General features: G+C 36.6%; 2 long non-coding RNA genes across 2 annotated transcripts in view; one reads left to right on the forward strand and one right to left on the reverse strand.

Moving 5' to 3' along the window:
• The window catches only part of LOC137654978 (uncharacterized), a 45,769-nt gene extending 26,092 nt beyond the window's left edge, over positions 1-19,677 (forward strand). The window contains exons 3-4 of the long non-coding RNA XR_011046768.1: positions 1,211-1,294; positions 19,419-19,677. This is a non-coding gene — a long non-coding RNA (uncharacterized lncRNA). The remainder of the gene's footprint in view (positions 1-1,210; positions 1,295-19,418) is intronic.
• The window catches only part of LOC137654979 (uncharacterized), a 43,145-nt gene continuing 36,574 nt past the window's right edge, over positions 19,673-26,243 (reverse strand). The window contains exon 3 of the long non-coding RNA XR_011046769.1: positions 19,673-19,911. This is a non-coding gene — a long non-coding RNA (uncharacterized lncRNA). The remainder of the gene's footprint in view (positions 19,912-26,243) is intronic.

Below are 26,243 nucleotides of genomic sequence, written 5' to 3' on the forward strand. Positions count from 1 at the left end.
GTCCCATTTTGTTACTAATTAACATAGTTTTATTAGTAAGTTTATTAGCCTGGGGGTTATATTTTTGTAGTGTAAATACATTCAAAACTGATATTTTTCTCCAGTCACTTTTTGAAAGAAGGTTAACTGTAAATAAAGTTTATCGTATACAAAAGATAAATATTTGGATATCGACAGAAGTATTAATTTTTAGAGCAGCTTTGATTACTCTGGGACCCTCGAGCTACCTTCTGACGAAACCATCTCAAGGCCGCCTGTCGGTCCAGGAAACTATTGAAGACCCAGGTGTAGCGGTTTCAAATTACCCCCTCCAAATCTTACCCCCCGGTAGTTTTAAACCGGTTTCAGGCTACTGGGGGCCGGGGTAACTTGAAACCGGTTTCACGCTACCGGGGGGGAGGGGGGGGGGTTAATTTGAAACCGGTTTCAAGCTACCCCCGGAGATAATTTGAAACCGGTTTTAAGCTACCGGCCTGGTTTTCAAGCTACCCCCTCGTTTTTGCGCAGTATCTCATTATTTACAAATATCAAACAATTGCTTTTGATCAGCCCAACACAAAATTATTAGGTTACACACATTCACACACACACACACACACACATGTATATATATATATATATATATATATATATATATATATATATATATATATATATATATGTATATATATATATATATATATATATATATATATATATATATATATATATATATATATGTATATATATATATATATATATATATATGTATATATATATATATATATATATATATATATATATATATATATATATATATATATATATGTATATATATACACGGTTTCATCTACTGGTATAATTTATTGATGTTATGTCTTTATCCATTTGTTGTTTTGATATTCTTTGCTATTATTATACTAGTGTACCAACCGTGTGAAAGAGAATGTTATCGCATCTTTAAACACTTCCCTAATCGGGAAATTTTAATGTTTTCATTTTGAAACAGATACGATCCAGGTTTATCTATTTTTTATTTAGATTTGTGATATTTTCATTTTTCCCATGCTGTTTGAAAATCATAGGTTAAGATGATTTCGTAAAGTATGACCCTCCACCCAGTGATGGGGAGGTCACGCAGCGATGGTTAATGACATTTTATATATGTTTTAAAGTATGCAAACATTTCCAACGTTACACTAAAACCTCTCCATTCTCTCTCTCCTTCAAGGAACAACTGGGGAGTATCAGCACTTTGAAACAAGAAACAGAGAGGTTACAGCATACCACAACGGAGTATTGACTTTTAATGAAAGTAAGTAAAGCTGGTTGCATTTCTTGTTGTATTCTATTTTTGCAACGCAAACACACTTCACAATTGGCTTCAGTACAAAGTGTCGTTAAATGCTTTATGGAAATATAATTTGGTATAATTCGTTCAAATAAGTTTAGTCGTAATACACTTTACTGGGAAGATAGGAGTAAAATTTACACAAACCATCTGATGATGAGTGGAATTGGCAATAGTTCTTTCAGTTGCTTTTGAGTGTTTTTGAGAAATCGTGTCTCGAGAGAATAAATAGTACTTGTAAATTGAGTTATTCATAGGATTGGAAAGGTGAGAAGAATGAAGTTGGCAAATTTATACGTAATCTAGCCATTTTTGAAATAAGGGATGGATTAGAAATAGGTCAATGGGAACATGATCCCTGATAATCTAGAACACTTAAAGAACTGGTGTAACTATAGCAATTTTCTCAGATTTGCTATTCTAGTAATGATATCAGCTAGATTATAAAAGTTTTTCTTCAGTTACTTAAGATTTTAGCATTGGGTCGATCGCCTAGCTTGATTTTTTTTTATCTTGATAATCCTGGTGACTTCGTGTTATATTACTGAATCTCGTTAGATTTATATGTGTATCTGGTGTAGCACTAATCTGATGTCGAATATTTGTAAGTGACCTAATCATATTTTCTATTTGTTTTTTAAGGAAGCTTAGAAAAATTGCTAGTTCCTGGTTACTATGTCCCTCTTAGCTTTTTATTTTTGTATTTATATCTCCCATTATACCATTTACTATGAGATTCAGGGCCTCTGTAACACGGTTTTTTCGCAATAATTTTTTACCTATGAATTTCATAAATATAACGCTTATTCAGGATGCACATTATATTTACACATAAATTTTGACTATATTCTGCATTACGTAGGTTGAATAAATTTGGTACTTATAATGTAAAAGTGACGTTTTATGAAGACGAGCCAACTTACTCAGAGAAAAGGTTTCGAACGCACTCGTTACGTAACTTATGACGGTATTTCTTCCCTCTTTCTCGATCGATGATTGGCTATACGTAACGAAGGCTATACCTCTGCCAACAATGACACAAAAGTTTAAATAAAAGCAAAGCAGTACACCTTTATGAACTCTGAAACCTCTCCATTGATAATTGTCATAATGAACAAACCAACAAAATATGTTAATAAATACAAAAACACTTCGATTATTAGTCTAACTCCCAAAATAAGTTTCCTAAGAAATTACAGTCTACTTTATAGGTCACAATCAGATTGACAAGGTATAGGGAATAGTTGGTAATTTTCAAAAACATAGTAGACAAGCTTGATTTGATAACTGCTATATCCAATGTCAATTTTTATTTATTGTCTGTAAAAAAAAAAAAAAGCCGGTACCGTATTTTGGCTTTAAACCTTCACCAATAATTATCGTCAGATTGATGACTTCATGAGGCTCCACCCACTTTGGCCACGTTATAATTCAGGATAACACTGAAGGCTATCATGGGCATTGTTGGATCAGAAAATTTAAATTCTGGCTATAAAAACTCATTTCTCGAGTAGTTGTAAGAAGTGCTAAATGATCCTCAAGGATCCCAGCAACGTCTAATTCACGTATACAACTGTTGTGGCACTACTGCTACAGTAGAATTACTACGCTAGCACAGATACCCCACCCACATTTATGTATCGTTCCGCCATTCATAAGGTCTTTGTCATGTTTTTTCACTGTGCAATAAGCCATGGCCTCCTCAGAAATTAAGTTTAACATTAGATGATAGGTTATTTCATTAAGCTGACAAATTATGGCAACTGGTTAAGTTATTGCCGATGTTGAAGCTAAAGATAAAGTATGGTATTATTCCTTCATAGCATTATCATCTTTACTACTATTTGTTTTGCTACATGTAATTATTTTAAAGGATAAATGAATTATGTTCACTTTACTTCTATAAATTCCCATTAGATGTACAAATAAAACTCCTAAAACTATTTATGATTTATTTACAAAATGCAGTCATGCCCAAAACATAGCCAACACGGTCGTACGGCCTAAGAAGAAGAAAAAAAATTATATCGGATGATCCGTTGGTCAGATGGAGAGTTTAGCACCAAATTCTTATTTTAACAAAAATAGTTATATAAAGACTGTTTACATACAATCTCTCTCTTTCTCTCTCTCTTGGTGGCATAGTGAATAGTTAATGGTAAATGTTCAAAAGCCTGAATGACATTACAAGTATTATAATCATGTTACGCTAAATACAAATCAGACCATACACATTGGATTTAAACTAGAAACTGAATAATTACCTATTCAGACTATAGTAAATATGGCCACGGGCTTTCTCTTGACTGTATAAAGTAGCAAGTCGTAGGACAAATGCAGTTTTGCAACCACGGGGGCAATTCCAAATCCTGTTAGCCATTCTTGACTGTTATGGGTTTCAGAGCCGATGGAAGAAGATGAATGGGTGTCTGGTGGATGGGCGGGTCAAAATTTTGTCAAAAGGTGTTTATATTGCTTACGTAATGAATGTTTTCGACTCTTGGCTCGTTATCACTGGCCATGGCGTCGGCTAGATCATTTTTACTCTATAAAAACTAAAACTATTGGGTTTAGGTTATTGATAATGCTGACAAAATTTGTGTGTGGTTGTAAAATATACATATGTCAACTTTCAGCTACACCCGATGCTTTGATAAGGAACAAAGTCCAAAAAACCGTGTTAAAGAGGCCCTGAATCTCATAGTAGGATACGATATGTTATGTAATACCATAGAACTCTCTCTCTCTCTCTCTCTCTCTCTCTCTCTCTCTCTCTCTCTCTCTCTCTCTCTCTCTCTCTCTCTCTCTCTCTCTCTCTCTCGAAATATTAGATTTGTCTCCCATATAACCTTCTCAGTTTTCTTTAGTTAGATTTTATATAGAAAACGTTGCCAACTTTAACTATGTACTATTGTATTTTGTTTAAATTAAATATTCGCCGAACCTGAAGTACCATTTGCGTTCGTATTGCGGTTAAATATTGTATTTGTTTTTGCATACACCTTTTCAAGCCTATTATACAATTATGATTTTTTTTATGATACGTTGAAAAAAAAAGTAAGATGGAATAGAAAAGGCGAAAATTGCGCTTAGAAATTTAAGAAACAAAGTTATATTATCGTTTGTGAAGTCTCTCCTCTTTCGTTGTTATTTTTATATTAAATTTAATCTGTCATTATCATTATTGATATTACTTGTTTACTTATTTTGGGTTTAAATCCAATCTTCCACTGAAGTCGAGTGAACTACTACTCGGGCGGGTCCATATCAATCATCTAACGAAACATTTTCATTATAACTTATACAATTCTTTGATTGTAGCATCTTCCAAATCATATGATCTTGTGAAAAGTAATGTCTCTAGTTTCTTCTTAAATTCAATTGCTCCCTTTAAGTCCTTCATTTCAGTTGGCAGTTTATTATAATGTCTAGGCGCACAGTAGCTGAAAGCCCTTTCACCAAATTTATTATTTGTTCTTGGTTCAGATTGTCTGTTTGTCACTCATGTGTCTTATGGTAACATTTGTTTCTAGTTCTAGTTTGTTCAGGCATTCTTTTAGATATTTTGGTTCATTTTGGCTCAGTATCTTAAACGTTAGTAAGAGTAGCTTGTATTCGAGTCTCGCCTTTACCGGCAGCCGGTGTAATTTAATTAGTGCTGGGGTAATTCTATCCCTATTTTGTAATCCTTTTATTAATCTAGCAGGACTGTTTTGTAATCTGAATTTTCTTCAGCTGATAATTTGGTAACCCATAGAACAGTGAGTTGCAATAATCAATTCTTGAAAATATGTGGTGATTAATGAGTATGGCCATAGATTTTTCATTTAAGTATTTACTAATAAATGCTGTTTCTAATATGATAGTTACAATTTCTTACCATACTATTTATATGTTCATTCATTGTCAGTCTATCATCTATGATTACTCCAAGATTTCTGACAGATTTTTTCAGGTCAACGATCGATTGACCTATTTCAGTTCTTTGGAAGCATTCGATTCTTTTACATCTTTTTCATTTCCAAAAATAATACATTCACTATTATCTTCATTGAGCTTGAGCTTTTTTGTTAACATCCAAGCCTTAATGTCTTTCATTATTTCATGTATCTTTCTTTTAGCTTCATCAACTGATTCTATTGGGTAATTGAATTGTGTATCATCAGCGTATGTTTTAAACTTAACTCTGTGAGTTTCAAGTATATTTTCCAATTCAATCGTGTAAATTTGAAACAGGAGAGGACCAAGTACACTGCCTTGAGACACCCCTTTAGTTAGTTTTCTTGTCTCAGATTCAACATTTGATATTACTACTTTAACTTTGCGGTTTTCAAGATAACTCACAAACGAGTCATATGCTCGTTCTACGATGCCCACTGCTTTAAGGTCTTCCATCAGATATGTATGTTCTACAGTATCAAATGCTGCACTTAGATCAAGTATCACAAGAATGCAACACTTGTCATTTGTTATAATTTCTGTTATATCATTTTCAATCGCTAACACTGTTGTTTCTGTTGAGTAATTTTCTCTGTATGCTGATTGATCATCGGGTATGACAGATTGTTTCAGATGTTTCCAGGTTTGTTCATGTACAGCAGTTTCAATAATTTTCGAAAAATATGACAGATTTGGTATTGGCCTATATGAACTTAAATTGTCTATATCACCTTTTCCATTATAGACAGCCTTGATACATGCAACTTTCTCAGAATCGGGGAAAACTGCCTGTGTTAGACTCATATTTACCATGTTTCGGTAGGTCTCTTGTAGTCTGGAGAAATTTTCTGCATCTATTACATCGTCAATTGGAAATGGGTCAGTTCCGCAGTTGGTTTTTTTTTTTTTTTTTTTTTTTTTTTTTTTTTTTTTTTTTTTTTACTTTATTATTCTCATATAATCACTCTGACTTAACTCTTTGAATACCCATAGCTTACTTACACCTGTTGCTGATGTATTCCTTCGTTCTGTTGTGCCGATGTTGCGAAAACTGGAGCAGATTTGATTTATTTTTTCTTCAAAATAATCAATAAAATCATTTGCTAGGCATTTAGGATCATTAGTTATGTCAGGCAATACTATTTATGTCTTTAGACCTAATAGCTTCTTTAGGTTCTTATGTATTTACCACTAGCCAAGCTGCAACCCATACTGGAAAAGCTGTGAGATACAAGCCCAAGGGCTCCTACAGTTGAAATAGCCTAGTGAAGATAGTAAATGAGGCAATAAACAGAATATTTTAATATAAATTACTTTAAAATAGATATATCATGTAAACTATAGAACGAAACTTACGTCAACCTGTTCAACATAAAGCAACCCCCCCCCCATACACACACACTTATAACTGAGAGGTGGACTGAGGAAACCTGATTTAACCGGTTTATTCAGGCCAGTTTGAGCGTGTATGGGGATATTTTGTAATGAAGGCAGGCCATAAAGGGAACCGGTCCATGAAAAGCAGCGAATGTCTTGAATTTAGCCGTCTGTTCTCTTGAACTGACGGACGATCAGTTTGGACGTGTATGGGTGTCTGCAGTCATGCACTCAGTACAACACCAACCATCGTACTGTCGGAATATAATTAGAAACCCTCCATCGCTGATGGGATGGCCTTGTCCTGAGAGCACAAGCTATTTGTTCTGAATTTATCGTTATTTACAGGTGATAACAATCACTTTGGAAAATAAAAAAAATAATACTTATTCTGATAAATATGAAAATGCTGATAAGGATAGCAAACTAATAATTTATTTACATTGAAATATACGTTTTCATAAATCAGAACAGAAGCAGGATATGGACAGGACTAAAGTACATAACAGTAAGTACAGACTTGTTTCAGAGTAAATAAATGCTAGGTTTTTCTTTCATGACGTTTCAACAATATAACGTACATATTTTGTGCCTTTTCCATTACAAATAAAAGACAACTGGAATAAATTAAATTTTTTATACGCATTGAAACAATTGGAATAGGCCTATCCTCACCATTTTGTTTACGCATTATGTACTTGAGTCCTGTCCGTATACTGCTTATGTAGTGATTCATTAAAACGTATATTTCAATCATCCTCATCCTGTACAATCTCCTGAAATCACCCCCGACTTCAACAATCTCCTATAAACATTCCATCTTCAACAATCTCCTACAAACATCCCATCCTCAACAATCTCATACAAACATCCCATCCTCAACAATCTCCTACACACATTCCCTCCTCAACAATCTCCTACTAACATCCCATCCTCAACAATCTCCGACACACATCCCATCCTCAACAATCTCCGACACACATCCCATCCTCAACAATCTCCGACAAACATCCCATCCTCAACAATCTCCGACAAACATCCCATCCTCAACAATCTCCGACAAACATCCCATCCTCAACAATCTCCGACACACATCCCATCCTCAACAATCTCCGACAAACATCCCATCCTCAACAATCTCCGACACACATCCCATCCTCAACAATCTCCGACAAACATCCCATCCTCAACAATCTCCGACACACATCCCATCCCCACCCTCAACAATCTCCTACACACATCCCATCCTCCACAATCTCCTACACACATCCCATCCTCCACAATCTCCTACACACATCCCATCCTCCACAATCTCCTACACACATCCCATCCTCAACAATCTCCTATAAACATCCCATCCTCCACAATCTCCTACTAACATCCCATCCTCAACAATCTCCAACACACATCCCATCCTCAACAATCTCCAACACACATCCCATCCTCAACAATCTCCTACACACACCCCATCCTCAACAATCTCCTACACACATCCCATCCTCAACAATCTCCTACACACACCCCACCCTCAACAATCTCCGACACACATCCCATCCTCCACAATCTCCTACACACATCCCATCCTCCACAATCTCCTATAAACATCCCATCCTCCACAATCTCCTACTAACATCCCATCCTCAACAATCTCCTACACACACCCCACCCTCAACAATCTCCTACACACACCCCACCCTCAACAATCTCCTACACACATCCCATCCTCAACAATCTCCTACACACACCCCACCCTCAACAATCTCCTACACACACCCCACCCTCAACAATCTCCTACACACATCCCATTCTCGACAATCTCCAACACACATCCCATCCTCAACCATCTCCTACAAACATCCCATCCTTAACAATCTCCTACAAACATCCCATCCTTAACAATCTCCAACAAACATCCCATCCTCAACAATCTCCAACAAACATCCCATCCTCAACAATCTCCTACACACATCCCATCCTCAACAATCTCCAACACACATCCCATCCTCAACAATCTCCAACACACATCCCATCCACAACAATCTCGTACACACACCCCACCCTCAACAATCTCCTACACACATCCCATCCTCCACAATCTCCTACACACATCCCATCCTCCACAATCTCCTACACACATCCCATCCTCCACAATCTCCTATAAACATCCCATCCTCCACAATCTCCTATAAACATCCCATCCTCCACAATCTCCTACAAACATCCTATCCTCAACAATCTCCTACACACATTCCATCCTCAACAATCTCCAACAAACATCCCATCCTCAACAATCTCCTACAAATATCCCATCCTCAACAATCTCCTACACACATCCCATCCTCAACAATCTCCAACAAACATCCCATCCTCAACAATCTCCTACACACATCCCATCCTCAACAATCTCCAACAAACATCCCATCCTCAACAATCTCCTACACACATCCCATCCTCAACAATCTCCAACAAACATCCCATCCTCAACAATCTCCAACAAACATCCCATCCTCAACAATCTCCTACACACATCCCATCCTCAACAATCTCCAACAAACATCCCATCCTCAACAATCTCCAACAAACATCCCATCCTCAACAATCTCCAACACACATCCCATCCTCAACAATCTCCAACACACATCCCATCCTCAACAATCTCCTACACACATCCCATCCTCAACAATCTCCAACAAACATCCCATTCTCAACAATCTCCAACACACATCCCATCCTCAACAATCTCCAACACACATCCCATCCTCAACAATCTCCAACACACATCCCATCCTCAACAATCTCCAACACACATCCCATCCTCAATAATCTCCAACACACATCCCATCCTCAACAATCTCCAACACACATCCCATCCTCAACAATCTCCAACAAACATCCCATCCTCAACAATCTCCAACAAACATCCCATCCTCAACAATCTCCAACACACATCCCATCCTAATCACCCCTAACCTTAACACTCCCACAATCACTCTCAATCTTAACACTCCCACAATCACCCCCAACTTTAACACTCCCACAATCACACCCATTCTCAATCTTCCGCAATCACCCCCAACCTCAACGTTCTCTCACAATCGCCCCAACCTTAACAATCTCCCACATCATTGTCCATGTTTTTCCACGAATTTGTGGATTTTTTTATCCAATGGCCCCTCTGTTATGCTTCGTTCTTATCTATAAAAAAATTCAAGGTATACAAAAATATAATTCTCAGAGACACTATTATATTATTGTCCATTTTAGGAAGGGATATGCAGGCTCCCCTTTTTCCTGTTCTAGTTTATAGATCTCGTAATATTTGTAGAGCACTTTTCAAGCCTTGCAAGTTAAACTTCATAATTTTAATCTTAATTTTTGAGTCACATGATTGGGCTGTCATTATCTGGCTGTCAAATTACGTACATTTTTCATGTATGCTTGTGAAGCAGGTCAAGCTTTCTTCTGTCTATTTATAGTTGAATGATTAATTCACTGGTAGTATTTTCAGGTTCTGTGTTTAGGATAGTAGAAATGTACAGGTTACTTTAAGCTTTTTGAAAAAAAAAATACTCAATGGGGAAAAAGTAGAAAAACGCAATTCCAATTTTTTTTTTATGGTTTATAAGAGACTGCAATCCACTTATTTCATAATTTTCCCCCGAGTAAGTCAGCTCACCCAAATTAATGAGATAATATTATTTAGGTATTGTTCAGTAAATCTTTCTTATTAATTATCTCCCTTTAGAATAAATCTGATAATTAGGGTCACATTTAATTGATTGGAGACGCTATTTGAAATTGATAAGTTAAAATAATAGGACCTACAGTTTGAAATATTTATTTATGGGGTGGCTGTTGTGGGGTGCGAGTGACATGAGCTTCTATCACACTGCTTCTTGACTTGAGTTACAGTTTGGATTGTAATACGAAGTAGGAAGCACATGTCGTTATTTCAAGGTTGCATGTTAGTTTTTATTATTGGGTTACAATTGTATTTTTTCTGTCTGAAGTTTGACATGCCCGGCTATGGAAAAGTCAGTTTGTGTCCATGTAAAGATATCCAATTTCCTCCCGGGTCTATTATCTAAAAGAAATATCAAATAAGTCTCTCTCTCTCTCTCTCTCTCTCTCTCTCTCTGGCAGAACATTGGAAATTATAATGTTCTCATACAAATGTTCAGAGTAGCAATTTGGATTGCACAACTCGTGAGGATTTATCACTTTTTACCATTATACTTAATGAATTTAATCCTCCATGGTAAAATTATAGTAATTACTGTGACCATTTCTGTTTTAAAATGACTATCCAGCAAATAAATTAACGAACTGAAACGTTTAACTTTTTCCTGAAGGTTGTTAATGAGAGTGACGCTTTTTTAATTTTGCTAATTATTTCAAATGTACTTCCATGAAATTTTCTAGTAGTACCAAAGTATAATTGAGTCCAGTAATGATTGTGAATTTGCTAAGGGGCCAACAGTCATTGACAAGCAATAGGGTAATAATTGCTTTATTAGTTCGGATATTTACATCTCAAGGGACCGTCAGTCATGGTAGATTTTGGCAATAGAAAGGTTGACAAAACCAATGTATTCAAGTCGTCTAGCGTTTTAAGATTTACGTTTGAGAAGAATGATTTACTTATTTCGTATCTATAATGGTGTTCATTCATTATTAACTCCTGATAATTTAGTCCATGAGCTAATTAAAATTGCAATAAATTTTCCACCGTGTTTCAACAGCAGTTTTTGGTATACATAATTTCGGAATAAGTCAATGCCAAATTTAGTTTTATCATAAGGCATAAGCTAGGAATACCGCATTATTTATAGATAGTTTATTAAAATTTTCTCATTTAGAGGTTATAAAATTGAAGTTTTAATTTGATGAATACCTGCATATGAAGTTCACATTGAAAGGATAATGTTATTCGCTGATATTTTCTGAAATATGGAAAATAGCTGCTGATTATAGCTTCAAGAAACCCTCCCACATTAAATGTAATGCACGAGCCTAAACACGTCAAATATGGACAGACATCAAATGACCCCATGCATTTTCTGCGGGAGCTCTTTCCTTGTCTTTCATTGCTGACGTCCAAACACTAACTGATCCTCTATACCCAACGACATTCTGACGAAACCTCTAACAGCCCCCCCCCCCCCCCCCTCAAACACACAGCATTCCCATAACTAGTCCACGCTGGAATTTTTTGCCGGTTCAACGACACTAAAATCTATTCGGTAGTTGGTTCGCTAAGCCAATCGGTACTGGAAAACAAATACTAGAGTGCTTGCATACATTTTATTTACAAAATTAATTTTTTTTTTATTTTTTTTTTTTTTTTTTTTTTGTGGTTGGGATATTAGTTCCACTAAAATAGGAATGATTTTCCCAATTTGTGAACCACTATCAAATGTTGAGATTTACTTATGAGGTGTATGTATTTTTATAGTTCTTAGCTACACTGTTACCAATTGCCATAGTTTTATTAATGTTTAATATGTTTATTAGCTACTAGGTTAAATTATTGAAGGGTACATACATTCACCACTAATATTTTCCTCTATTCAACTTTTGAAAAAAAAAAAAATATGAATTTAACTTAACAATTTATCTTATACAAAAGATAAATATTGGGAATTGGGATATCAGCAGAAGTTTAAAATTTATATTAGAGAAGCTTAGATAACATAACCAATAAAGATACAAAATACACAACTAATTCAATATAACGTTTATTTGGTAGTGTATACCCTCCCAAATTTAAATTATTAGGCTTTACAAAATCAAAAACTATTCTTGGGTTAGGACATTAATTCCATTAAAATATTAACGAATATCTCTTCTGTCAACCGCTATCTAGTGTCGAGGTTTACTCTCCATGAGTTGTATGGCTCTTCACAATCTTTAGTTACATTTTTAAGAGATTTTGTCCTATTTTGTTACTAATTAACATAGTTTTATTAGTAAGTTTATTAGCCTGAGGGTTATATTTTTGCAATGTAAATACATTCAAAACTGATATTTTTCTCCAGTCACTTTTTTTAAAGAAAGTTAACTGTAAATAAAGTTTATCGTATACAAAAGATAAATATTATTATATCGACATTAGTTTCAATTTTTGGAGCAGCTTTGATTACCCTCCGGCCCTCGAGCTACCATCTGACGAAACCATCTCAAGGCCGCCTGCCGGTCCAGAAAACTAATGAAGACCCAGGTGTAGCGGTTTCAAATTACCCCCTCCAAATCTTACCCCCTCCCCCGGTAGTTTGAAACCAGTTTCAGGCTACCGGGGGTTAACTTGAAACCGGTTTCAGGCTACCGGGGGTTAACTTGAAATCGGTTTCAAGCTACCCGCGGGGCTAATTTGATACCGGTTTTAAGCTACCGCCCTGGTTTCAAGCTACCTCCCTCGTTTTTTGCGCAGTATCTCATTATTTACAAATATTAATCAATTGCTTTTGATCAGCCCTAACAAAATTATTAAGTTACATACACACACACACAGATATATATATATATATATATATATATATATATATATATATATATATATATATATATATATATATATATATATATTATGCATACACGGTTTCATCTACTGGTCTAATTTATTGATATGTCTTCATCCATTTGAAAACTATTAAGCCTGAATACAAATGCTAGCGAATGACTGAAAAGATACAGAGCAAAGTATTAACTCGAAAGAAATTATTTTACCACACCAAGGCCCACCTGAACGAACTCTTAGTGTCTGATGGAGGGCGAGAAATAAATCCCAAAAAGTAAAAAGTACAAGCATGTAGTACAGTGATAAAAGCACGCTCGGTACGGCCATCATTTATGTGTCATTTTTTTTCCAAAACGAACTCAAGACACATTCCGGTGTGCAAATTTGTATGTTGTATAGTACAAGGTCCATAGATAGACCTTGGTATAATACTACGCACGTAAGTCAAGCATTCCGTAATTCATCGGGATGACCACAAAGAGGACTATAGTTACAATGATAATTTCTCGTCCTCGGACCTTTTTTATCTGGTTATCTTGTACGTGGTAGTAGGCCACTGATCTCTGTTGTGTTGGGGTGTGTATAAATCCAGTTTAACCCAATCATAGCATCACTTGTCCAAAAGGTCGTCAGTATGGCTGCTGAACGGGAATCGGACAACTTCGATATTGACTACTTACTTTTAGGGGTTTATTTCTCGCCCTCCATCAGACACAAAGTCTGTTCAGGGGGGCCTTGGTGTGTGAAAATAATTTCTTTCCAGTTAATATTTTGCTCTGTATCTTTTCAGTTATTTGCATGCATTTGTATTCAGGCTTAATAGTTTTCAGATCACTATTATAACACTTTCTAAAAAGATAAGTATTCAGGTTTTTCTTGAAAGCTGTCACATTTTTGTCACTCTTGACATTAACTGGAAGGTCGTTGAGGAGTCTCGGTGCAGCATAAAAAGTTCTTCCTCCTATTGCATGATTCACACTAATTTTGAATAGTCTATATGAGTCATCAGCATGTCTAACTCTTACAGCAGCGCTAGTAGCTTGAGGATAAGGGGCCAAGCAATCACGAAGATATTTAGGCTTATCACTTGTAAGTGCTTTGTGAGTTACCAAACAAATCTTAAATTCAATTCTAGCCTTAACAGGTAACCTATGTAGATCGATCAGTGCAGGAGTTATTCTCTTTCGAAATTTAATGCCTTTTATCAGTGTAGCTCGACCATTTCCAAAAGTTGACATTTTAACGTATTGTCTCGTTTTTTATACGCTTTTTGATGAGCCATTATTCTATTTGTTCCTTGTTGTTCGGTGATGTTGCAGGTTTATATAAATTTGATCTATAAGATGCGCTACCATTACAAGTATAGAAGATGGGATAATATTCGGTAGCAACTGCTTACGAAACCATCGTTCAAAATTTCGATAATGTTACTTTGACTGTGATAGTGGTTTTGCTTAAATTGGTTGCCTCTGCTATGCGAAAACATTGCTTTAGAAACATCAGTAACAGGATCTCCTGTTATTTCGAAACATTATAAGTAATCTCTCGTCTTTGACAAGTAAATAACCTACTGTTGCTCTGTATGGCGATGGATGATCTTGCATTCTGGCTGACAAACAATTTATGATGCTTTTGTATGTCTCCTAGTCTCCCTTGATTGATTATAATCTTTGAGGCATCTCTGTTATAGCGTTTGTAACTCTCTCTCTCTCTCTCTCTCTCTCTCTCTCTCTCTCTCTCTCTCTCTCTCTCTCTCTCTCTCTCTCTCCTACATCTGGGTGTGGAACTCAAGTAGCAAGCTACTTTCGTCGCACGTGGTTCCTTCCAGTACCTACCCGCAAGGGATACTTTCTGATTTAAGCCGATCAATGAATGTCCATCGCTGACCTGAGAAACTACATCGGAAAAGTGGCAATTTTGTGTCGCGTTTCTTTATAATACTACTGAATAATGTTACAAAAGTATAACAATTACAAGTTTGAGTTTCTATATAATTAAAGTTTAACATTGAAAGTAATGGTATTCATTATAACATCAAATGGCATCCTTTTCTTCATTTTTGAAACAATGTTGGAATTATAGCAAGGTGTGTTTTTGTCTTTAGGTACATCCCAATCTCCTTCGTAAATTTGCAAGAGTATAGAGACAAAGTACACATCTCCTTGTAGATTGTTTTGTCAATTTTTCCTCGCATCTCGTTGTGTGAAGCTCGTGCACCTGAAGCACATGAATTGAATCTATTTGAGATGATAAAAGAAAACAATTCTCGACAATCACACGAGCACTACAATAATTCTTTACCTAGTCATTATCACCAAAACTTGAATGACAGAGCCTGTGGCTTCTAACGCGTCATATAATTCAATAGTAGGGCTTTACAATATTTTGTCTTGAATACGAAAATAAACTCTGCTTATTCTACTACTGCAAAGTCAGCAATAAAGCATGATGCATATGTGCTGAGTCATATAAATTATTTTCTATACCGATGAGAGGGTACTTACTTTACTTTTACTTTTAGGGGTTTATTTCTCGCCCTCCATCGGACACTAAGAGCCTGTTCAGGCGGGCCTTGGTGTGTGAAAATGATTTCTTTCCAGTTTATATTTTGCTCTGTATCTTTTCAGTTATTCGCTAGCATGTGTATTCAGGCTTAATAGTTTCCAGATCACTATTATAACACTTTCCAAAGAGATAAGTCTTCAGGTTTTTCTTGAAAGCTGCCACATTTTTGCTATTCTTGACATCAAGTGGAAGGTCGTTGAAAAGTCTCGGTGCAGCATAACAAAACGTTCTTTCTCCTATTGCATGATTCACACTAATTTCGAATAGTCTATATGGGTCATCAGGATGTCTAACTCCTACAGCAATGCTAGTAGCTTGAGGGTAGAGGACCAAGCAATCACGAAGATATTTAGGCTTATCACTTGTAACCAATGTAGATCGACCAGTGCAGGAGTTATTCTCTCCCGAAATTGAATGCCTTTTATCGGTTTAGCCGCCCTGTTTTGCACATTTTGAAGGTTTCTTAGTAGTGCATTAGGCAATTTATAGTACAGAGAATTGCAATAATCAAGCCTTGATATTACGTGACTCATCAGTAAAATTTTTGTACATCCCTCTGTTAATTTTTTTCTAATAAATGCTGTTTCTCAGGTGATAGTTACACACTTTCACTGTGTTCATTATTTGATCCCTCAATGACAAATTACAATCTATCAGTACACCCAAATTTTCACAACAGGCACAATCCTAACATCAGCGTCACCAATTTTTATACTTTGAAATAACTGGTAATTCTTCCAAGCCACCTTTGTGCCAAAATACACACATTCTGTTTTATCATCATTTAATTTAAGCTTTTTCCTCTGCATCCATGTTTTTATTTGTCATTATCTCATCAATTTTCTTCTTTGTATTTTATGTTGTTGAAATTAGAAGGTAGAGTTGAGTATCATCTGCATATAGTTTAAAGTCCACTTTTTGTTTTTTCAAGATGTGTGATAGCTCGATAGTATATATGTTGAACGAGGTAGGGCCCAGAACACTACCCTGTGGTACACTTTTCATAAGAATTCTCTCAATAGATCGGTTTCCAGAAACTTCTTCTATAGTCTTCCTGTTCGTTAAGTACCTTCGCAAAAATTCCAGTGCTTCCTCAGTCACTCCAATGGACTTAAAGTCGTCAAATAAGTACTCGTGCACAACAGTATCGAAAGCAGCACTAAGATCTAACATAATCAAAATTCCACCCTTTACCTCATCAAGAACACCTATCATATCATTCATTTTTGAGCATAAGGTAGTTTCTGTAGAGTGATTAGCTCTGTAGGCCGATTGATTTTCCGGGAATACCTTTAACTCACCAATATGCGCCCATAATTGTTCACTTAGGATTTTTTCAATAAGCTTCGACATGTAGGATAAATTTGAAATGGGCCTATATGAATTTAGTTCGTTTATATCACCTTTTCCTTTGTATGTTGGTTTGATCAACGCAGTTTTTTCACAGCTAGGAAAACTGGATTGTGATATAGCCTACTTAGGTTAATTATATTTAGGTAAATATTGTTTACAACTTGCTTGTTTAGAGCTTCACTTATTGAACTATTTGGGAAAGGGTCGTTTCCACAATCTGTGTTCTTCATCTTTCTCATAACCTTTAACAAGTCACACAAATTTATTTCCTTAAATTTCTTTAACTTCTTACCCTCCCTCAGTGGCATAACGGACTGTTCTTTAACTGATTTTGGGGGAAACCTCTATAAATGTTATCCTTTTTTTCATTGAATAATATAGCAAATTTCTCTGCACAGACATTATCAGGCAAGACATACTTTTTCTTTAATCCCATCAAATCATCTAGGTTTTTGTGAAAGTCTCTCATGTTATTAGTTTTTTTACTTTCGCCGTTGTAGAATTTTCTTTTTGTTTTTTCTAACAGGATGTTATAGTCATTTCTGGCCTTATTATATAGATTTCTTGCTTGTGAGGATTTGGCTCTTTTCCATCTACCTTCCATCTTACGTCTATGTCTTTTTGCCTTTAATAGCTCACTATTATACCATCTAACATTTTCGTATACAACTATTTGTTTGCTCTTTATAGGACACTTGGTATCCTACATTTTTTCCAAAATTGTCATTATATTTTTTGGTACAACACCCAACACATTCTCTATCTACCATATGTTCACAGAGGGGGTAGCTTGAAACCGGTCTCAAACTACCTCCCGGTAATCTGAAACAGGTTTCAAGTTACAGGGGGATAGCATGAACATGTGGGTAAGTTGAGATGATTATTCCTCCAAGCTTGAAACCTTTACACCGGGCCTTCTGCCGGCTGGCTAATGGCTGACATGCTGATATAATAGTTACTTTACTTACTTACTTTGATGGCTGCTTTTCCAGTCCCATACAGCAGGGGAAACCCCACTCTCTACAGGACCTCCACTGTCGTTTTACCTTGTTCCTTCAGAGTATTTAACGTTTCATATCGCGTATTGTTCATTTACTGCTAAATCGTCACTGTCAAAAGACTCGTGAAATAAGAAAGTCTTGTCTCCTCTTGAAAGCCTTAATGTCTTTAATCATTCGAATGTTTCGTGGGAGTTTATTGTATAGTCTCGGGGCCGCATATTTAAAGGGTCTGGAGCCTTAAGTAGACATAAATCTAGGTACCAACAGTTTGAAGCTATCTGTAACTATTCTCGTGTCGACACGATTTGTTGACTGCGCAATATGTAGCACAATTTTCTTAAGTATTTTGGACGCCCGGTTCTGGTAACTTGGTGGGTTATTGTACATATTTTAAATTAAATTCTCGCTTTAATCGGCAGTCTCTGTAAATCGATCAGTATAGGGGTGATCCTTTCTCTTGGTTTGACACATTTTAACAGTCTCGTTGCTCTGTTTATTATGTTTTGTAATTTCTTAAGTTGTATTTTTGGTAGATTGTAGTAGATGGAGTTACAGTAGTCAATTTTGGTGTGGCAGTTTACGTTTTAGGCAAGACCTTTCAGTACATTCACAAGACAGTACTTGATAACAAGTAGCGGAGTTAATGCATACATTTAATTATACACAGTTGCATATAGGTTTTGCCTTTTAATACTTGAAAATCGAAGGTTTTGCAAGCATCTAATGTAGGACATTGTCAAAACCCCGCCCCCACACTCTCCTTCCTTTTTTTTTTTTGTGATTTTGCACTGTTTCTCAACAATACCATTGTGTATTTCAATTGCCTGTTTGTGGTTCCTTGAACTTCATACCCGCTCTCTTTTGCCCTCTATAGTCGAGACATTTATTATTTCTGACAGTTTTTATATGGGCAAGCATTTTTATATGGGCAAGCATTTTTAGTTTCTCTATCTTTTATGGCCTATAAAAGTCTTTTATGGCCTATAAAAGTTCTCAATTTCATAAGTACAGTCCTTTGGTTTCGATGTAAATTTCTCAATTTCATAAGATTCTAATAAGCATCTAAACTCTAACTTCTTCAGAGAATAGTTTTTCTACCCAATAAATTTTATCAGAGTTTATAGATGCGTAGTAGAAAATTAAACATAACAGTAGAACAATTAAACAAAAATTTTGTTATTGAGAAGAAATTCGCAAAAGTCTTTTAGCATGGACCAAAAATGTTATAAAAGCAAGATGTATTTTTCATTTTAGTAAATTATATAAAAATTTGGAAAAAGTAACTATATAATTAGGTGTGAATATTTTACTAATTGCGATATGTCTGATTTTCCAGGTAACCAGAGCAAACTGTTCAGCCTATAGGAGATTGCGGAGATGGCAAGAGGAGCGCCGATACTGAAGAAACAAATTCCATTTGCTGGTAAATCCAGGGCGAACTGACTACATTATCTGGATCCATGAATGTGTAAAAGAAAGAATTATAAATTTTATTTTTTTTTTTTTTTTTTTGCGCCTGTGGCAGCTGCAGCTACAGCTACAATCATAGATGTCATTATGATACGGAATAAACACAATAAAAAGTAATAGTTTAAGTAAGGAATTTTATTCTATACAACCTGAGTGAATACAATGATGGTGAAAATATAAATATGGGTGAAGGAAAAATATAGAGCTGTATTGTTGCCAAAGTTGCCGTGTAGTGTGTATATTTTCATTTACTGGAGATAGGTTTTCTAACAACCTCTTCTATACAGGGCGCAACGACAACCGCGCTCCACTTGCCGTCATATCCTCCTATACCCCTCCTTTTTTTCTGACCAACAACCCTGCAAGGAATAATTCATAAAATCAATACAAATAACAACCACGACTTTGCTACCAAACATGATTTGGTACACATACGCTCTATATGCTGCTAGTAAGCGTGAACTGGAGACATCATCTTTACTTTAATAAATCCATATGATTGGAGGTTTTCCCCTACTTGAAACTGCTTTAGTCCCTCCGTTTACTATTACAGTATTGTTTGGTTCACGGACGAGCAAACCCAGGCTAGTATTGACATAGGAAAACAGTGATGACAAACAAGTAGATGTGCATAGTAAATTAGAGGAAAATACTTATGATCCAAAGCTTTAAACCCCACCAATTTAATGGGAAACCCATAAGTAAACATCTTGTAACAGGACCACACAATTTTGGAACCTATAAACAACATGACAGCATGCCTAACAATGCCAAGTGAGAGTGGAGATGGTAGCAATTTTATCTAGATTATTTCATATTTATGTAAGGGTCATCAAGGACCACACTGGAGTCCCTTGCTATATAATGTTAAAGAAACAAAATAACATCATACTGTTATAAGTTGGCAAAGCCGCTCTTTGAAGATTACTTTAAAGGTGGATGGACGGTCAGCTCAGTACCAGATGGAGAGGAAATAAGGTAATGGAAATTAGCAAAAATTTACCTGTGAATAACATGGTTATGGATTAAATTAGGTGGTCAAAACAAATGGCAGGAACACAAGAACGCGAGCTACTAGTAGATTTTGCAGTGACTTTCAATATGCCAGATTCACAACACTTACTGTAATGAATGAGCTATCTGACTGAAAAACAGGATTGATTAATGAGGGGAAAGTGTTACTATGTAACATTGCTCATTGGTGTAAGACGAATTGAGAAAGGGACCAAATAGTAAGCAAAAAACTCTAGTGTTAGAGGTTAGGTGGTCATATAGTATTATATTAACAGAGGAGAAATAACTGGTGGGTTAAACATTCCATGATGATCCTTTTAACTAAAAAGAAATTATTGTTTCCCTTCCATGTTGTCTCTTGTACTTGAAAAATGTCAACTTCTCTTTTCCTCATAACATCTACCCCCGTCATACTTCTACGTCTTATTATATTCAATGCATGTCCACCACATGTCTTTTCAAATTTTCTCTACAGGAGAGTCAGTGATTGAATTATGATGCACTAACAAAGATTAAAATGGCACAAGAAGCAAGGATATGATTAGAATATATTAAAAAAGAATAAGTTGTCTTAGGAAATTGCAAAGAATGAAGCAAGAAGAGCTATAGTAAGAACAGAAGAAAGTGTAATGAATGAGCTTTAAGGAAAATGGGAAACATTAAGGAGATGATCATACACATGTGGCAAAATCCAGAAATAAACAGACTAAGCACCTGAAACACATTGAGGTACAGTATAGAAAACTTTGGGTAAAAGAGGAATGTCTAAGAATAAAATGAAAGGAATAATTTGTGAAAAGTTATTGACTAAACAGAAACCTAGAATAACAATAGAATGTAGGCACATGCTTCAAAGAATAGTTACAGATACAGGTAGATATGAAGCACTTAAATATTAAGAAAAGCAGCATGAACGAACGGTATTCTAGTCAAAGTAGGGAAATATTTGGGAAATCCATTACCAAGAACGAGTATGCTGGAGGAACAGCCTAATTGTGGCAATATCACAATTTAAAAAAAAATAGTAACTTGTATTTTTACTGACTTTACAAATCTCAGTCCTTTAATAGGCTTATTATTTCACCACCGGGTGGTGACAAAGCCCTGCTCACCCGACATGCTACAGTGCTCTATCTTTTACTCCAGCATAATACTTGTGGCGTGGTTGATGTAGGAAGTATACCTTAAACGACTCGGGTTTTTATAATTGAAAAAATATAATCATTCTTAAAATGTGATTTGTTTCTACACGAATATAAACACAAGTCTTTTATAAAGAGATTTATCCTGAGGAGGAGAAGTCCCTAAAACCAATGGCCTAGTTTAATTTCCTAAGAAATGTAAAGCATTTTTGCCAAACATAGGAACAATGGTGGGGACTCCTGTCAACCCATCAATGACCTAGATATGAAGATAAGCAGGTCTTAAGCTAAGTGACTATCATGGACTGGTAAACAGTTAAAGAAGAACCTATAACCGTATAGAGGATATGTTATCTCAATGACATGATCATAAGAGAATATCTATGTATACTGTACATTTGACCATCATCCCCTTTGTAAAGGAGCATGGAGAAGATACTTCTAAACGAACTTATTGCTAAGAAAGAGTATGTGGCTTCTCTGCAACTATCATATGGTCCAGGATATAAAGAAGTGAATGCTGCACCCAGAAGAAAGGGAAGAAAGAAGCAGTAAAAGGCCAGGCATTCTTACCACTGCAATCTTAGGGGAGAAGTTTTATTTTATCCAGTAAAGGAGGCACTATCACTGGTATCCAGGAAACTGTAGGTACTATCATATGTAAAGGGCAGCTAGGGTTCTTCCAGAGCTTTGGGGCAGATTAGATGTTCTAACTTTGTAAACTGAATCCGGAGGCCCTCTCTTCTTGTTGAGGGAACACATGTCCGATTGTTAACAAACCCAGAAATAAAACTATCTATCATCTTGCTTCCTCCAACTGAAGGAAATGTCTAAGAACAAGGAGGGAAGTCATTCTGGTTCCAGCTAGTTGCATTTTTAGGGAAGAAATGAAGAATGGTTGAAGTCATAGCCAGCTGGATTCTAGGTCTTGGCTCCAAGCTCCTGAACCATGGCAGTGGAGATATTCTACTCTTCACAATCAATAAAACAGGGAAAGGATGGGCAGGAAGACTTAAGAGTCTATGATTCTTGGAGATGTTGGAAGGCGTATTCAACAACTGCCTGGGACTAGTGAAATCCAGGAAGCTTCTTGTTCTAATGCACGGTGAAAGCCAAAGCCTTTCTGCCATAAAATGATATAGGGATAACATAAAGCCCCTACACCAGGACTCTGTCAACCGAGTATGTTTTCTCAAACGGTCCTCTTAACGGAAAAATCTTTTGCAAGTCTATCACATCTTTTACTCCTAAGAACACACATGCTTGCAATTGGTTTTGAATGGTGTCTCTTTGTAACTTAGGCCACACATGGTGTCACAATTTAAAAGGGAGTTTAGTAAATTCTAAACAAACTGTTAAACCTGTGCATAGAAGGTCTTAGGAAACAGGCAGATGGTTGTCGATCTGTGACCTTGTCTCCACAATCTGGGGACTGGGAAAGGCAGTTTGAACCATTTCTTACTGGCGTCATCAATTTGCTAGCTCAGCACAAATGTTCTGAGTCCGTTTTGTATGTCAATAGGCAATACTGGGTGAAGGGGATGGAAAGACGCAAGAAATGGCTGGATGCAGTTGCATCACCTACCAGTGCTACCTAAAGGCCAGGGAGTCCCTCATAACCCCAAGCAAGGAGTGCTCTGATAAGAACAGCTGGGCAGAAGTCAATAGGCCCACAGCTATGGTAGCCCTCTTTCAGTCATGGCTGGGGTTGACACTCTACAAGACGCCCAACATTTATCTTTTTGTAATTAATTAATGTAATTATCTTGCCCATTCCACTGCGTCGTTTCTCTCCGAGTGTGTTCTGATAGTCTTTAAGACTTTTAAATATTATCTGTAACTTATGAGGAATTAAGAATGCAGTACTTGGAAATCAATTGAGAGAGTCCTAGATCAAGTAATTATGTAATTGAAGACATTCAGTTTGAAGAGAATTTATGCTCATTTTACATCAACTTGGCAAATAAATCCGCTTTATGATGAAAAAATTGTCTTCTTTCCCCGCTTCTCATTATTGACTGAGCATGCCACGAAAGTGGTGCCTCAACGGAAGCATTGTCGATCATCATCGCTACCAAGTGCTCTCTTAAACTCTTCGGAAATTTTGCAAGGTAGTAGCACTGCAAGCATTCTCAGCAAGTTGAAAAGCTGGTGTAGCCTATTCCTACCATAGATCACATCAACTAGACTAGATGGAAGCAGGTGGGCACTTCATACTCCCTCCAATATATCTGTGGGCAGTAAATTCTCAGAGGAGGGGGGGGGGGACTTTACTAAAAAAAAAAATCCATCATACAGCTACCAGGATAGTTTGCCTCTCAATCCAAAGGTAAGGGAAATGCTGGTTGTTGACCAGTAAAGCTTCAGGAGCTATTGGAGCACTGGCTGGGGAGGCAGCTCTGCAGTATTAGCGCTCTTGTCGACGAAGGAAATTTCAGATGTCCTTGTCAATCTGGATGACATTATTTTAAGAACAGTAGAGCTAACACTTTGCTACGATTATTTACAGGAGAGCCACCCACCTTAAATGTTATATTAAGGTATTCCCACATACTCCTACCGATAGAATTCCCTCCAAGACTGTATATAATAACCTGGAATCAGTGAAAAGCTTCACATGTAGGAGACTAGAAAGGATCAATTGTTAAGACCCTTCAATAGACTAGTGCTGACTGAAAGTGCTCATAAGATACTAGCATGAACACTTGGGGTGTAGTACCCAGACTGGAACACCAGGCTTTGAACTGGTAATTGCCTTTTCCAAATATTCAGTAAAGAAAGCCTCCAGTAGGACATAGAGAATGAATCTGATGGTATGTGTCCATCATTTCTACAGGAACCAAGCTGTCTTTATTCCTATGATGGACGACACACACATATTCGTGCCTATCCTAAATGTGGTCTGAAGATCCAAGAGGGGAGACTGATGACCAGTCTCCAGTTCCCCATAGATTATTTGATTTGTAAGAGTTGACTGTAGGGGTCTGTAAATCTTATTGACAGCACTAAGTCGCATCTGTTCTTTCTAGGAGGTGAATTCTGGTAGATCAAGGGTAATATCGGGAAGTAGGTCTGGAACATTATCAGTGTGTCACACAATGACCAACCAGCATATCATTACTTATAGGAGTGGCAAGAAAACACTAAATTCCATGATCCTTTCTGCCTTGCTTTCTGCAGAAACATGATCTTCCTGATCTAGTGGTGTGTGCACTCATGGAGTTGAACATAAATAAGTGTGAGCAGGCAACCATAAAGTTGTGCATGAATAATTGAAGGTGTTACTCCTGAAGAAGCCCACACAGTGGCTCGGGCATGAACAGTAGGACGTGCACAGGAGAGCACGGGCACATAGGAGAGCATGTGAGCTTACGAGAGCATGGGTGCATATAAGTATGGGTTCATAGGAGTGCCTGGAAGCATACACATATGAGAGTATGAGCCCATAGGGGAGTATGCTAGCAGATGACAGTGTGTGCATAATAGCACGCTAGTGAGAGCGCACACGGGTGCTTACGCAAACAGGTTGTCCTCTTCTCTCCATTCTTGTTGAAGAGAACCAAGGACTCCTGCAATACGACTCTCTCCCACAGGGTGAGAAACAGTAGATGTTACAATAGCAACGCCAATTGATCGTTCCACTTGGGACTTTCTAGTCAAAGTGAAAAAAAAGGGCAGGATCATTCATCTTCTGTTCAACAGTAAGACAGTATGAACAGACAGCGAAGAAGCAAAAGAAGAGAGGGAGTTTGCAGTCCTCTTTGAAGGGTTCTTCAGGACAATGGCAATGTCCCACAGGCAAGAGATCATAGGAATAGACAGTGTAATTAGGTGAACATCCTTAGTGCCTTACAAGGTACGTGAAATCACATGGAAAGAAGAAGAGAAGTACCATTCTGCCTAACAGTTGGCGGTAGAAACTTCTTCCTACAATGGAGCACATTGATACAAAAAATTTATTTTTTGGCTATTCTAACCTACCTATGATTACGTTGTCATTTTATTCACCAGCACACCAAAGTGAGGGAAAAAGAGTGCCAAAAGAAAATCTGTCTAATAGGAACAAGAATGTAGAATCGGCAGAACACACTGATAACAGTTAGTCGGCTAAAGTTAACGTTAAACAGCAAAAAACTTCCTTCTTCCCTAAAACCCTTGTACATTACGATCTGCCTACCAATTATCTAAAACATTAAAACAACCTGTTGAGAGAACCGGCACATGTCTGTATTAACGTTCTCCAAAAGCAAAGTGAGAGATCTGTGTCGGACTGTAAGGTGGGTGGGGCTTCCTTGCTACCTGCCAGTAACTACCGTCACTTCATTAAAGTTTTAATAGCTAAATCCAGCTGCACTGAAAGCACATTCCTATTAGCGGACAAGGGTTTGTGTAGAAACAAATGTAAAAGGAGAGTGATTTACATGACTGCTTTAAGTAACAAAGGATAAAACTGAAGGTCTGCGCGATAAAGATTTATGAAAAAAATACTGAAGAAATAAAGTAAATTCTAATAAGTAAAGATCAACTTATGTTCT

The sequence above is a fragment of the Palaemon carinicauda genome, chromosome 16, assembly GCF_036898095.1.
Source record: "Palaemon carinicauda isolate YSFRI2023 chromosome 16, ASM3689809v2, whole genome shotgun sequence".
NCBI classification, from domain to species: domain Eukaryota; kingdom Metazoa; phylum Arthropoda; class Malacostraca; order Decapoda; family Palaemonidae; genus Palaemon; species Palaemon carinicauda.